At 43.1% G+C, this 14396-nt stretch overlaps 1 long non-coding RNA gene across 1 annotated transcript; it reads left to right on the top strand.

Annotated features, from left to right (window-relative positions):
• Nucleotides 1-147: 147 nt before the first annotated feature.
• LOC110148208 (uncharacterized) lies at nucleotides 148-10252 on the top strand. Its single transcript, XR_002317106.2, has 3 exons — nucleotides 148-204; nucleotides 9264-9386; nucleotides 10093-10252. It is a non-coding gene; the product is annotated as an uncharacterized lncRNA (long non-coding RNA).
• The last annotated feature ends 4144 nt before the right edge of the window (nucleotides 10253-14396 follow it).

Here is a 14396-nt window from a genome sequence, read left to right as displayed (position 1 = left end):
TGCAGTGTGGGAGACCTGGGTTCGATCCCTGGGTTGGGAAGATCCCCTGGAGGAGGCATGGCAACCTACTCCAGTATTCTTGCCTGGAGAATTCTCATGGACAGAGGAGCCTGGGGGTGGGGGTGGGGGCTCCAGTCCATGATGTCACAAAAAGTCGGACACAACTGAAGTGACTGAGCGCACACGCATACCACCATCGGCTGGGTATGAGAAATGGAGGAGAGGGGAAGGGGTGGGAGAAGGAGGGCTGGAGGATGTGCATAAGGTCCTTGATGATATGGTTCCCAATCAATAGAATGTACTCCTCTAGAGCAGGGAGAGGCTGTGGGAAACAGGTGCACCGTCCCAGGAAAGAAGATGCTAGAGGCACTCACGGCACTTACAACCTTCACACTCTGTCCTGCTCTGCTGCCCAGGTTTCTCATATTAAGGTTCGCTCATCCAGGCACAGCTTCTTCAAGAGCCCAGTTGATCACAGCTCCCAAGGGCACAGATTAGAGAGGTTTCATGAGACTCACTCCAGGTCTGACACTGCGGTCAGTCCTGAGAGGATGAGGTTCATCACCTCCAGTCCTCCATGCTTCCAAGTCCATCTCCCAAATTCTCCTGGTCAGCACCTCACCTACCTAGGTAGCTTGCATCCTGTGGTAACCAGTCTGAGTCCTGAGGGTCTGAGTTCTGGGACACCATGCCTTTAAGCGTAAATGTTTAGTAAGTGCCAGGCAGAGTGGAAGAAGCTAGGGGATGACCTGAGGCCACACACGTTCTGTGTTTCATTGTGAAACAGCAGTCCTTCCTCCACAAGATCACAGTTAATTACAACTGCTGCTGTGGTAACTCCTTTCCTTGCCTGATGGTCTAGTGGTACAGCGGGCCCCATGTGACCTGGGACCCATCATAGCTATAAGTTATTATGAGTCTCATGTTTCCTCAGTCCCCAGAATCTAAAGTGTCAGGGGCCAGAAGCATATCTTCCCCAAATAGTTCACTGGCAGTAATAGTAAGCAGGCACCCAAAGAAATTCACAAATGGGCTCCATAACTAGAATAAGTATCTATTCTTCTCCCATTCGCACACCCTCCAGAGATTACCAGGGCTACCTGGGAGCTGGCTGAGAAGGTGTACAAGGTTCTACTTCTGGTTGAGAGAGCTACTTGATAGCTCCTGTCCACACAGGCATCCAGTTTCTTCCCTGGTAGCTCAATCGGTAAAGAATCTGCCTGTAATGCAGCAGACCAGGATTCGACTCCTGGGTCACGAGAGATCCCCTGAAGAAGGAAATGGCAACCCACTCCAGTATTCTTGCCTGGAAAATTCTATGAACCGAGGAGTCTAGCAGGTTACAGTCCAAAGGGTCGCAAGAATCAGACACAACTTAGCGACTAAACCACCACCATGCGGGCATCTGGGCCCTGGGCCCCCTCAGCTCAAATCAGCGGCCCCCAGAGCATCACAAACCTGCCGCCGGCCTCAAAGCTCCACTCGCTTGGCCCTGGCCCCACATCACTGTAGGACATGCGGAGCTTCAAAGGAGTGCCCCTCGGAGCTGCCTCCTCCTCCAAACATGCCTTGCCAAAGCCCAGCTGAGGCAAACTCGAAGCTAAATATTTGGATTGAATGGGAGGGAGAGTCCAGTCCCTCTGAGGGGTGTTTTACCCAGGCCATCAGGAGAGGACTGCAAGCATGCTGGGACCTGTGGCACTGGAAAGCCACGAGATTGCTATGCAGTCAGCCGGCAGAAGGAGCCTTGCCTGTCCCCGAGCTCCCCAGCCTGCCTCCCTCATCCCATTTCAACCTCTGAACTGTCCTGTGAGGCTGCAGGGTGGGAGGCCTCTCCATCTGTGTGTGCAGAATTTGAGCCCCCCACCCCAAAAGGGAAAACGTCCTTCTCCCATGTGTATGCCAAAGACAGGTTGAGACTCCAACTCAGGTCTTCCATGGGCAGTTTCATCCCCTTCCTTAGCGATCGAGGTTTCTGCCTAAGGATGACTGTGCCCAGTGGAAACATATGATGCCATGAGGGCTAGAAAGATCACGGATTTGGGAGACAGGAGTGTTCAACCTTTGTCAGTTCTGTGACCTCAGACCCATCACAGTCAAACTTATGGAGCATCTGAATCACCTGGAAAGTGCAGGCAGTAATGGATGGCCTCCCCCAGTCCTACCACTGGACTATACTGAAGACGGGCCGCGTCAGTGTGTATTTCAAAAGCCCTTCCCACCCTGCATCAGGCAAAGAGGACAGGGGTGATTGTACTGAAGAGTTGATCTTTACAGCCTGAAAGAAATTGAAGACCTTAGACATCCTCTTGTCTCTGCCTTGCATTTTGTAAGAAAAAGAAAAAAGCTTGCTTAAGTTGACCTAGTGAAAGAATAGCAAAGCCAGGCTGAGCTCTCCCAGGCCTGGGCCGTTCCATGACCCTCCTCTTTCTCTGAATGTTCTCAAACACTAAACACAACATTTGTTCTCCATGAAGTAGATGGGTTAGATGATATGCCTCTAAGTTTACAGATGAGGAAATGTGACACAGGGTTACCAGAATGACCTCAAACGGCATGGTGAGTAAGTGGTGGCTGGGGCTTTCACTATTCATTTGCCCAAAGCCATTTCTTTTCAAAATTTAAAGGAAAACAAATCTAAAACTATTCGCCCCAAATATTTGCCATCCAAATATTCAAAGATCCCTGTTCATACTGATCCCTACCCAGTGCAGATTGCCATTTATAAATCTCTGCCTGGTAGGCAGCCTGCCCCCGTCTAGTGAGCTCCTGTATAGCTCTCATCAGACAAATAATTCAACTGTTAAACATCCCCAGCTTTAATATTTACCAACAGCGTATTGCCTACAGGACACTAGATGTATTGATTGTTGGGAAGTTCTCCCCTGGGTTGGAATACGATCTGACTCCCTGTGGCTGGTGGCCATCTTGCAGTCAGACTTGAATCCAACTGCCCAGTGTGATTTCTTTGCTAAGGAATTTGGCAGAGTTAACCATTCTCTTCTTCTTCTTGATACTCTGTCTTCCCTGTCTCCTGGCAATCAGGCTCCAGGTTCTTCTCCTATACCTCTGGCTCATTCTTTTCAGTCTCTTTCACTGGCTACTCTTCTTCTTTCCTACCCCTTATATATTACCATTCAGGACAGTGTTGATTCACAGCCTCAGAGACTCAATTCCCAAATAATAAGTCAGCCCAGATCTCTCTACTGAGCTTCACATTTAACAGCACAAAGACATCTCCATTTGGATGTCCCACAAGCATCTCAGATTTGGCATTGCTAAAGCTGCTTCTCTAATCCCTTGGAAGCCTCCTCTCTATCTCGTATGCCTTAATATTCTGCATCCAACCCCAAAACTTGGACATCGTTTTATTCCCCCTTTTCTTTGTTCATAGTCTAATTCCTCAGTTCTTCCCCCAACCCCACTCCTATAGGTTTAGTTCTGACCCCATTTTAGCTTCCCTAGAAGGGAAGGACAGAGAACGAGATGGTTGGATGGCATCCCCGACTCAATGAACATGAGTTTGAGCAAACTCTGAGAGATGGTAAAGGACAGGGAGCCCTGGCATGCTGCAGTCCATGGGGTCACAAAGAGTCGGACATGACTGAGTGACTGAACAACGAGAGGATGTAACAGACTTCCTGCTTGCACCCTGGCTTTCTCGTAATGAAGACAATAAAACAGGAGTGATCTTTCTAAAATGTGGTAAGTTTGGTCACTCTTTCCCTGTTAAAAGTACTCAGTGACTTGCATCTTCAAAGAATAATGTCCAGGGACTTCCCTGGCGGTCCAGTGGTTCAGGCTTAATGCTTCCACTGCAGGAGGCATGGGTTTGATGCCTGGTTGGGCAACTAGGATTCCACATGCTGTATGACACGGCCAAAAAAAAAAAGTGTCCAAGTTTTATATCATGAGCTAAGGAGGCCTTGTGATCTGGCTTCTGTCTGCTTTTTAGATTCGTTTTTTATTTTCTCTCCCCATGTCATCTGAGGTCTTCTTACACTTGAGTCTGATCATTTCTTAAATATTCCCTGCTTTCTCTAGCTGCTGGCACTTATCAAAGTCTATTTTCACATGCTGAGATGCTCTTCTTGCATAGGGTACATTTGAGGTCTCTGGTTTCCTGAGGGGCTTCCCAGGTGGCTCAGTGGTAGAGAACTTGCTTGCCAATGCAGAAGACCCAGGTTCGATCCCTGGGTTGGGAAGATCCCCTGGAGAAGGAAATGGCAACCCACTCCAGTATTCATGCCTGGAGAATCCCACAGACAGAGGCCTTCTGAAGAAGAATCTCCTTTGTGAAGCCATCTCCACTTTCTCCAGGTGGAGCTGGTCTCTTTCGATGTTATATCATAACGCCATCTTATATAATATGACCAGTCACTGGGCCTCTCATCTATGTCATGGTGACATTCCTGATGTCATATACTGATGTTTATTCATCTTTTGTAATCTGTTGCTTAGCAAAGGCCTAGAAACAATGCAGGTGCTCAAAAGCTATTTGCCAAACGAATTAGGTAGCAAAATGAGTAAATGAATGATTGTGTCTCATGCCTCCACTCTATTTCAGCCTTTCTAAGCATACCCAAAATGCTTAGATATGATATTGTTCATAGCTGCCCAGCCAGTAGAAATAGCCCTTTATCATTTAAACTTAATTGGAATGATCTTTCCATGTACAGAAAACAGTTCAAACAGTCCACTCGAATATGAGTGACACTGAGAAAATTAAAGATGACAACATTTTAAAATAGATCTGCATCTCCTCTTCACAGACCCCCAACTTCTCGATGCACTATGTCCAAAAGGGATTGTCGCTCTTGCTGTGTCCATCCCTACTGCAAACACAAAATTTGGTAGCAGCATCCTTTCCATATCTTCTCTTCCACCTGCTGATGGGTGCTTCTCTCCATGTTGCTTAATTTATCCTAACAGATACTGCCTGTTTGCTTGAGCTGGGTTTGTCCTTCCTTGTTTTAAGGGCTTCAGATTTGTTCCCAGCCTAAATGATGATCACCTTGAATTTAGGAGAATATGTCTTTTTACACTATTCTGCCCTCTGACCTATAGCAATTTTCAGAAGGTAAACTAAGGAGGAAAAAAAAAACTTGAATTAGATTTGACTTAGTTAGGGCTGATTTTCTACTTGAATTCTGAATGTTGCCGCTGCTACTCCTACTGACTCATCCTAACGAAAGACATTCACCACCATATTTTTTCTTTCTTTGCCCTCCCGTATGATCAACTTGCCCAGTTAAGGATTTTTGCCATGGGGACAATTTGTCAGACTAGAATCGGAGAATAGAGGAGCTAATTTTGAACAGTTAAACCATCTTGATATGAGTAAGAAAGATGTAGAAGGCAACTGTGTTTACAGCCATTGGGGTCTCCTGTCCTCTACACCTGAGCTCAGACAACCTGGAGACCCAGCAGCTGGGAGAGGAAAGGAGCGTGAGGGGAAGTCACCAGTTCAGAGATGAGTGTACGGCTGAGTCCAGGCCACTCCCTGCAGGCTGGCTCTTAAGGGAAGACGAGTGGGGAGACCAGAGCTCCCCACGTCAGTCCGAGTGTCAGAGCCATCTTCGCCTTCTTCCCAGGGATGTGGGCATGCCTTGCTGTCAAGAGGCTGATTAGCTGCAGGCTTCCTCTCAGTGGGCCTCTGGTGGGAAAGTTTTGTGCTGTGTTACTATTTGTACTAGTAATAGTTTCATGCATTGGAAAAAATCCTGAGGATATTCATTTTTCAGATAATCCATTAAAAAAAAGTGGAGAAATAGGAAGATGAGGGAGAGAGAGATAACCTAGAAAGGAGACAGATGCAGAGACAGAAAAAGAGAAATGGGGGCAAGAAAAGGGGGCGAGAGTGTCTCCTGAATTCCAGAAATACATCCTGAGCAGGATCTCTGGGTAAGTGGTTTAATAAGGAATTGTTCCGAGGGGGCCTGGCAAAGGAGGAAGTGTTAGTCCCTCAGTTTTATCTGACTCTGTGTGGCCCTGTGGACTGTACCCTGCCAGACTTCTCTGTCCGTGGAATTCTCCAGGTAAGAATACTGAAGTGGGTTGCCATTCCCTTCTACAGAGGATCTTCACGACCCAGGGATTGAACCTAATCCTCCCACATTACAGACTCTTTACAGTCTGAGCCACCATGGAAGCCCTGGTAAAGGAGAAGGGGGACATTTTTACTTTACAAGAATGATGTAAAGGAAATCTGAAGAGGTCTGCATGGAGGGTTGCCAGAGTTAGCAGTTAAAATGCAAGAAGCCCAGCTTAATCTGATTTTCAGATAAAGAGTAATTTTTTTAATGTAGGTATGTCCCATGCAATATTCATTGTTTCTAAGTTTTGAATTTAACTGAGTGTCCTGTATTTTATGTGACAATCCTGTACGGGTAGAGTCCTGGCACTGTTCACTAAGACAGTGGTACCCAGTCTCTGGGATCTAATGTCTGATGGTCTGAGGTGGAGCCGATTTAATAATAATAGAAATAAAGTGCACAATAAATGTAATGCACTTGTATCATCCCAAATCATCACTGCTCCCTGGTTCATGGAAAAATTGTCCTCTACAAAACAGGTTCCTTGCACCAAAAATGTTGAGGAGCACTGCACTAGGAGACCAAAGGAGACATCACATGGAAAGGAAAGGCCCAGCTGCTCTCATTCCCTGGGCACTGAGTTCTGAAATGCAATTTAGGGGTCAAAGCATTGAGATCAAAATACATAGTAGAAAGACTGTATTTCAATTCCATCTCCCTTCTCTCAAGTTTTCAAATCCAGCTGCAGCTGGAGGTGATTCTTGAATACATTTGATCTTAAAATAATACATACAACACACAGCATGACAATCTATTCCCTCTGATTTCAAAAGCAATGAGTGCCCATTTTAGAAAATTTAGAAAATATATAGGATATTTAGGAGGAGAAGTAAAAGATAATCCATTATTAATAGAATGGTATATTTCTTTCTGTTCTTTTTCTAAATATGTGTGTTGATGAGGTTTTGGTTTTCACATTTTTTTTTTCAAAATTAAGACAATAAATATGGCTTTAAACCTTGACTTTTAAAATGAGCATTATTGAGAGAATTTCCTGTCATTATTCTTTGCAAACATTAATTTTAATGAATGCATATTAAGTCATATTGGGCTTCCCTCATAGCTCAGCTAGTAAAGAATCTGCCTGCAATGCAGGAGACCCCAATTCAATTCCTGGGTCAGGGAGATCCCCTGAAGAAGGGGTAGGCTACCCACTCCAGTATTCTTAAGTTAACTTATGCTGGTTAGCTTATACTTTGTGAATTCCCTTATCTTGGACACTTAAATTATTTCTAATTTGTGGGTATTAAATGAAACTGTGAATAGCTACAATAAATATTTATCAGCATGTCTTACTATTTCCTTATATTATTTCTAATGCTCTTTCACTTCATTTTAGACATGTCTGTTATTAGAACCTGGAGAGGTGGAGAGTTGTTTAATTATCTTTTTTTTTCATTTATTTTTATTAGTTGGAGGCTAATTACTTTACAGTATTGAAGTGGGTTTTGTCATACATTGACATGAATCAGCCATGGAGTTACATGTATTCCGCATCCCGGTCCCCCCTCCCACCTCCCTCTCCACCCGATCCCTCTGGGTCCTCCCAGTGCACCAGGCCGGAGCACTTGTCTCATGCATCCAACCTGGGCTGGTGATCTGTTTCACTATAGATAATATACATGTTTCGATGCTGTTCTCTCAAAACATCCCACCCTCGCCTTCTCCCACAGAGTCCAAAAGTCTGTTCTGTACATCTGTGTCTCTTTTTCTGTTTTGCATATAGGGTTATCATTACCATCTTTCTAAATTCCATATATATGTGTTAGTATGCTGTAATGTTCTTTATCTTTCTGGCTTACTTCAGTCTGTATAATGGGCTCCAGTTTCATCCATCTCATTAGAACTGATTCAAATGAATTCTTTTTAACGGCTGAGTAATATTCCATGGTGTATATGTACCACAGTTTTTTCTACTAGGATAGGCTTGCTTCTGCTCACTGTGAAGGTGATATTCAATGCAATGGATCGGATCAATTGACACCTGCATACCTCTGGAGACTACTAGGAGAACAAAAAGGATACAAACCATGTTCTGAGTGGCTCGGGAGGTGGAAAGAAGACTAAAATAAGAAGTGAGGGACAGACAGATTTAGTTCTATATGAGGAGCAGTGTCCTGAATTCTGGGAGACAATAGAAATATCTCCCTCCAATAACAATGAACACTGGCATGCCGAAGGCATTTATTGCAGGAGGGTGAGCACCTATACTGGGAGAAATGACCAAGTACAGTGGCTAAGAGTGGGGACTCTGGAGCCAGAGGGTTAGGGTTTTAATGCCAGCTTTGCCATGTTCTGGTTGTGTGAGCTGAGGCAAGTGGTACAACCTCTCTGGGCTTCGGCATTTCCATCTGAAAATGAAATAAGCCCTAATAGTTTTTGTGAGAATTAGATTAATAACTCATGTATAACACCCAACCATACTAAACATCTACTACATGTTCCACAAATGTTAGCACTTGTTTTCCATGCTGGTACTTACTGTAGACAGGATTGCTTATGCAATATGATTGACTGATAATTCTCAGCACTTGGGTGTCTATACTTGGTCTCCAAAGGTCAGTGTTCCACTACAGTGACATCAGTCCCATGGATCCTACGAGCATTCTGCAGGGCACACTCTGGTTCTGTTTGTTTTCATATCTGTGTGTCATTGTGTCATTGTTTACCTTTTTATGAGCAAAACCAACTCTAGGACTCTGTTCTTTTGCAGCCGTGATGGAGGCCAACTGTAGCTTTGTAGCTTATCCATTTTGGAATCAAATAGCTGCCTTGTAAAAGTAGTGTTGCAATCTTTAAATGCCCATAAAGAGGGATTTGAACATTTATCTCACATCATGTGATTTGGTAAAAGTAAACAGAAAGTCTTTCAGTTGAAGAGTGGAAGTGATGACTGAGTGAAATGATATAAAACAGGAGAGTTAGGTTGAGAATGTGTGTTAACTATAAATAGATGAAGGAGCAAAGTGGGCTTGGTACAAGAAAAGTCAGATTTTTGTACGGCAAGCAAGACAAGGATGGGGCAAGTAGGTGTCACCAGCAGAGAGTGAGCACCTTTTCTCTATTTATGTCTCATTTCTTGCCCCCCCCATCGCTTGAATATTCATGAGGATATACTAACACAGAAGGTATTGTTTACCTGGAAAATCAAATCACTTTTGTTTCTAGGACTGAAGTCCATGAGATACTGTAGACCTCAGCGAGTATGATCACCCACTAACTCGCTGAGGCTGGTTTAGGGAAAGCCAAACACTATGCCCAGTCTTTCCCTTAAACAGCCCAAGACTGAAGGTAAGCAGAAGACCCACTTCATTCATATAGTAGAAATGAATGTTAGGAAACCATTTTTTTTTCCATTTATTTTTATTAGTTGGAGGCTAATTACTTTACATCATTACAGTAGTTTTTGTCATACATTGAAATGAATTAGCCATGGATTTACATGTATTCCCCATCCCGGTCCCCCCTCCCACCTCCCTCTCCACCCGATCCCTCTGGGTCTTCCCAGTGCACCAGGCCCCGAGCACTTGTCTCATGCACCCAACCTGGGCTGGTGATCTGTAGGAAACCATTTTAAAGGACAGCCAAATGTTAGAAGTAAAAATGAAACTGTTACAATTGCAAGGTCAGAGAATGCATTAAATGGTCAAGTACATTGTAGAGAGAAAGGGGTGAGAATTGGAGAGACTGAGAGGGGTGAGGGTGGTAAAGATGGAGAGAAGTTACATCCCTGTGATGGGGACTCTCCTCGTACATCTTCTCTGCACACGGTGTACCTCAATAATGCTTAGAACCAAGGAAAAAAGGGTCAAATTTACTTCTAGCGACTCATAATCCACCAGAGCTTCTGGAATTCAGACCTCTTTTGTCCAAAATCCTAGAAATATCCAGCCCTATAATAAGGCAAGTTCACAAGGAAACTTGTAGCCTCTCACTGTGGTAGTGTTTAAAATACTTAAGTATCTGATGATTTACAGCTTATTTTTCTTTTTTTCAGAATGTCTCTCATGGATAGACTTGGCATGACGGCTGGAGAGGAGACACCATCCTTGGCCACTGAGACCATTGGCTCCCGTGACCTAAGACCGACTCATGACAGAGACTTTTAAATGATTCTTTTACCCTGTATTTTGGTCACAAACATTTGTTATTTGAAAGGACTTGTAAAACTTTTTTTTTTTTTTCTAAACACCATGTAAATCGTAAGCTTAAAATCCAAGCTGCTTTTAGAGAGTGGCTCCTGGGCGGACACCTAAGGATTAGACTGTGGAATCTGACGTCTTCAATTAAAGACAGTCCCCAATTTCAGGGGAGGCAGGGAAAACCCAGAAGGCATGGGTACTCATGGAGGGACTAAGGGGTGGCTGGCAGGAGACCATGCAGGGAGGTCATGTTCGAGGCGCCCAGGTCAATGGAGTGGTTGAAGAGCTGTTTGCTGGCATTGGTATAAATATAAGGGAGATGCAAGTGGTTTTCTTGGTGATATATGAGCATTCCCAGAGAAGAGGAGGAAAAAGTGGCAGTAATAGCCGTGTGTTTGTTATCGGTGGGAGCAGTGATGATGGTTTTAACCTCAGATTCTCAGCCTGCCGAGCCAGGCTTGTCTAAAGCACGTCGATAGCTGTAATCACTCTGTTCTTGATAAGGCTGATTTTACACCTCTGATAGGTTTACACCTCTCTTAGCAACCCTCTAGCCCTCCAAAATAACAAGGGGACATTTTATAGATAACTTTCTTCTTTAGAGGTGGCTGGGAACTTCACCCACCACCTGGAGGATGCTGGCAACAATGCTAAGGGGGACAGAGAAGGTTCTAGAGGGTGAGAATATTAGGCTTAGACTGTGTCACTAGTGTAAACTCTTGTCAAATTAATTCAACCAGCACTCACTGCATACCTACCAGGATCCCCAGACCTTGCCAACCTTATGATGATTCTGATGTCAACAAGAACAGTCTTTCCTTCTGTGCCTCTATGCTCCAAAAGTTCCTAGAACACCTGTCCTTCTAGTATCCTCACTTTTGAGAGGTATCAGAGTGTAGTAGGAAGATCATGGGCTTCAAAGGCAAATCTAGACTCTGCTACTATTTAGCAGTATAACTGAGAAAGTTACCTCATCACTCTGCACTTCACTGTTTGCAAAATGTGGATGGGATCTATTTTAGATCAGAGCTGTGAAGGTTAACTGTTGTGCAGATAAAGCACCTGGCCACCTGCCAGATTCAGAGTTCAGAGTTCAATCAATGATGCCTATTTGTCAGTTTCCCTGTGGGCCCCTAGCCCCATGTCTGCTGTTGCAATGCTGCCCTCTGTCCAACTGTCCCTGTTATCAGGGCTGCCATTATTCCTGTTGCTTTTGCCATCACCCAAAGGTCTCCCAATGACGAGAGTTGATTCCCCGGTGGCTATAGTTGACCACAAGACCGAGGGCTTTTAGGTATAATTATGACTGATTCCCATTGGTGCACGGTAGAAACCAACAAAGCATTGTAAAGCAATTTTCCTCCAATTAAAAAATAATTTAAAAACCTAATCTGGACTTTGGGACGTTGTCATCCTATAGGAGAAAAACTTGGAATGGTTTACCAGGAAACTATTTGAAGGGTAATCAAGTGAAATTGCTTTGTTTCATCTCAAGCATGTTTCTTCTCTAAATGTCCCAAAATAGGACCTCAGAACCTTGACATTCTTCCTGTTCAAAGCCAGTTTGCTATTTACCCAAGATTTAACACTTCTTATATTTCTTTTATTATTCCCAATAAGACTGGTACAATACCAGGAAGATAGTAAGCACTCAGACACTTGATAGAACATGTAACAAATGTTACACACTGGACATACTGCAGATAAAATATAAACTAAGCTAAGAATTATTCTCTCCTTATTTTCATTGAGGGCACCCTGTTCAGATGCCCTTATAAGCCCTTAGCACACTTTATTTGCCTTGTCTATTGGAATTAGGCCTTTAATAGTTGTTCCTGGAACAAAATGATATATTGCAACTTAGAACATGAAAAAGGTAAGATAAAATATGATGAAATATCAAACAATAAAGATGGTTTTGACAAAATTTTGATAATTCACCTACATAAGGATTTTTAGAATCATTTGTCTGGGAATGCAACTCAATATTATATTCAGTTTATTTTAGAATAGTTGTCTTTATCTGAAAGTCAATATTCAAATATCACCAAATTACGGAGCAATTATTTTCTTAATCTAGTTTGCATATATTGAGAGGTAACACATTGGTCAAGTCATAGAGTGTACTCTGAGGCTTATGTAGAATTGTAATTGCTTTCAACTACTGTTGAAATATCTTTTCAAACACCCCAAAGCAGATTTTATCACTCTTATATTTCAAGTGACCTTAATTTCTAACCTCGAATCCTCAGACCCCTTCCATTTCTTCCAGAGGTATAAATGTTAATAAAGACTCTAATGGCATCAGTGTGCCCCAGTGTCCCTCAGGCTTAAATAGAATATTCCTTCTTCCCTGACACTTTGACCCTCAGTGCCTATGGAAAGTTCAAGACGTAGAAACACAAGTCATCCTCAGGCTCTGTTCCTCTGCTTACTGTTTGGTGGGGTCATCAAATACTCACCAAACTGTGTTATAGTCTTTTTGTGACATGTATCAGAGAACAGGCTAGTACAGGTTCTCAAAAGGTACTGGGATGAGAAAGGTCAATCATAGTTCAGGAAAGACCTCACAGAACAGAAGATATTTAAGAAGTCTTACTGGGAGATATTGATTGGCCCAAGATATGTGAATATATTTTCAGGCTTAGGGGTCAGTATGATGTAAAATTGCACAGTATATTCTAGAAAGTGGAAAATAGTGTTATAATGAAAGAACACAGGATGTTTGCAGAGGAGTTACTGGGATGAGCCTACAAAGCATGGTTGAAAACACATTGAAGACCCTTGAAGTCTTTGAATGTGCAATAATGAGGTAGTCTTTTTCTTACAAGCAGTAGGAACTTAATAGGTTTTAAGCAAGACAATGGCCATAAAGAAATGTATAATTTAGAAGGGCATTGTGTAGAGGATGACACTTGTTGAGGATGAAATGGGACATGTAGAAGATAGCTTCTTAGATAACGCAGTTTTGAACTTGCTCCTGGAGGAAAACACTAAGTTTTAATAAGAAAAGATAGGGATTGGGAAGGGAAGTTTTGCTGTTGCTGGAATAGAAATTACAGCTACTGCTATCTCCAAGCATGTGAGAGAGGACTTAGCCTTACTGCTGGCTATTGAGGACAACAAGGTGCCTTGTATTTATATTTTTCTGTGGTGATAGAAGTAGACCTATGCATGTGATAAAACTGCTGAGAACTTAACATACATACATACATACATACATACATACACACACACACACACACACACACACACACACACTCATAAAATTGAGAAATCTAAATAAAACCAGAGGATTATACCAATGTCTATAAAACCTAGCAGTGATATTGTACTATGGTTTTGTAAGACATTGCCATCTGAGGAAAGTGAATAATGAATACATGCGGTCTCTGTATTATTTCCAAAAACTGAATGTGAATCTACAGTGATTTCAAAATAAGTTTCATTTTTTAAAAAGTGGGCCAGTGGGCCATGACAGAACAATATTCGAAAGTTCTTTCTATACTGCTATCCTCTACTGTAGAGACTGGAGATTTAAAGGCATGTTACCTTGGGACTAGGGCTCCAAATGTGATATAGAGTTTAGATGCATTTCTGAGATGTGACGAAGGTGGAATGAAGTGAACATGGGCATGAAGGCATCTGGTTAGACCCTCCCACTCCCCTACTCCTTGTTTGAGCAGACATCCTGGTGGCCAATCACTATTCAGTTCAGTTCAGTAGCTCAGTCGTTTCTGACTCTTTGCGACCCCATGGACTGCAGCACACCAGGCTTCCCTGTACATTACCAACTCCCAGACTTTACCCAAACTCATGTCTATTGGGTCAGTGATACCATCCAACCATCCCATCCTCTGTCATCCCCTTCTCTTCCACAGTAAATCTTTCCCAGCATCAAGGTCTTTTCAAATGAGTCAGTTCTTTCCATCAGGTGGCTAAAGTATTGGCGTTTCAGCTTCAGCATCAGTCCTTCCAATGAATATTCAGTATTGATTTCCTTATTTCCTTTAAGATGGACTGGTTGGATCTCCTTGCAGTCCAAGGGACTCTCAAGTCTTCTCCAACAGCACAGTTCAAAAGCATCAATTCTTCAGTGCTCAGCTTTCTTTATAGTTCAACTCTCACATCCATACATGACTACTGGAAAAACCATAGC

This window comes from Odocoileus virginianus, chromosome 2, assembly GCF_023699985.2.
Source record: "Odocoileus virginianus isolate 20LAN1187 ecotype Illinois chromosome 2, Ovbor_1.2, whole genome shotgun sequence".
Taxonomy (NCBI): Eukaryota; Metazoa; Chordata; class Mammalia; order Artiodactyla; family Cervidae; genus Odocoileus; species Odocoileus virginianus.
Note: the sequence above shows the minus strand (reverse complement) of the source record. Positions and strands in the feature narration are given on the sequence as shown.